Source organism: Lontra canadensis, unplaced genomic scaffold, assembly GCF_010015895.1.
Source record: "Lontra canadensis isolate GAN:19392208 unplaced genomic scaffold, GSC_riverotter_1.0 scaffold30, whole genome shotgun sequence".
NCBI classification, from domain to species: Eukaryota; Metazoa; Chordata; class Mammalia; order Carnivora; family Mustelidae; genus Lontra; species Lontra canadensis.
In genome coordinates, this window is record NW_022631024.1 from 18,177,024 (window position 1) to 18,178,762 (window position 1,739).

Here is a 1,739-nt window from a genome sequence, read left to right on the forward strand (position 1 = left end):
CTGTCCGCCCGCCCGCGGGAGGCGCCGAGGAAGTGATGCGCGCGGGGCGCCGCCCCTCCCGCCGTGGCCGTGATGTCACCGCCGCCCGCGAGGGGAGGGGGCGCGGACTGAGCCGCGGGTCCCTCCCCCCGCGCGCGGCCCCGGGGAGGGGGCGGGGCCTTTGAGCAAGAGCGTTCCTGCCCCCCAGGACCCCCTCTCTCCGCAGCTCGGGGCTAGCGGGGGCACGGGGGCAGGGGCCTGGCTCTGGGCTCGGCCCCTGGGCCCCAGGGTTCTTCTGGGACCCGCGGGGCGCCTGGGTGTCCCTGCAGCCCTGCCGGCCTCCCCACCCCCACGCGGGGGGCGTTTGAGGCCTCCTTGCCTTTATTTGGCAGGCGGCCAGCCCCCCTTGGTAGTCCCCTGTCCCCCTCATGTCCAGCTCCAACATGCCCACCCCCTTCTCAACTGGCAGTGGGTGCTGGCCCTGCGGTGACCCTCTGCCTGCCTTAGAGACAGCTGGGGAGCTGATGGGAAACACTGCTCCCTGCCCCCGTGGGACTCCCCTGGTCCTCTGGAGGGGGCCTGGGATCTGCACTCACTGCGACCTCTGTGGCCTGGCCAGGGGAGCCCCCCACCCTGCTGTTTCTTACTCCCCAAACCTGGGGTCACCGCCTCGGCCTCCCGACCGTGGTCTCACTTGTGAAATGTGAGTGGAGGGACCCTGCGCCCACGCCCCCCACTGCCACCGCCCTCCTGTGTCCCCGCTGGGCCCCTCTGTGGATGCCTGCGAGCCCTGCCGGCTGACACCTTACCCTGCGGCCTCCCACTCTGGGCTCTGCAGGGCTTTCGGGGACTCTCCCCAGGGCAGCGCCTGGGGGGAGGGGGTGCGGGCACGCAGAAGGCCCCTTGGGCACACCTGGGTCTCACCTGGTTCTGTCGTGCGGTTCTCAGTCCCAGCCTTCCTGGTGCAGCCGGGGGACTCCGGACCCTGAAGAGTCGCTGAGGCCCAACGGGACAGCAACAACTCTGGGAGCAGGAAGCGGGCCACTTTCCCAGGAGAGCTGCCCTAAGGTCAGGGAAATGCCAGGGCCTCCAGCGGGACCCTCAGCAAAACGCAGCCCACAGGCAGAAGCCAACGGCAACAAAAGTAAACAGAAGATAGAAAAGAGCCTGTTGGCCCCGGGCTAGTTTGTTTTTCCTACGGAAGAGAGGCAGCGGGAATGAGAACCATCTGTGCCCAAAGCCTTGGCGGCCTGGCAGCTCATCCCACTTGCCCTCCCCCGTGACCACAGGAGCTGGGCAAGGCGTCGCTCCTCGGCTGGGGCCAGGCTGCTGGCTGGGGGGTTGGGGGGGCTGTGGGCGGGGCCAACCCCCCTTATCTGCCACAGCCCCAGGCCTGCATCCTTGGGGTGCCTCCCGAGTGGGCGTCACTCTGAGGCCGAGGCCCCACCTTCGCCAGACCGGAGCTCAGCGTCCCCAGGAGGCCGCAGCTGCTAGCTCCTGTGGGTCCCCTGGGTCTACAGCGGGGGGGCCTGGTGCCAAGAAGGCCCTCAGAGTGACAGATGTGAATGGCAGAATAGAGGAGAAATGTGTGGCCCCTGTAGCGGTCAAGGCGGGGAAAGCACCTTGTTTTCCTTCCTGGAAACAGGCAGACTGGGAGCCAGGGTCCTGGGCTGGGAGAGTCTCTGCTTTATATCAGAGCTTCCTGGGGGAGCCGGGACCCTCTGGGGGTGCTGTGCGGTGAGCTGGTCCACAGCGCAGGC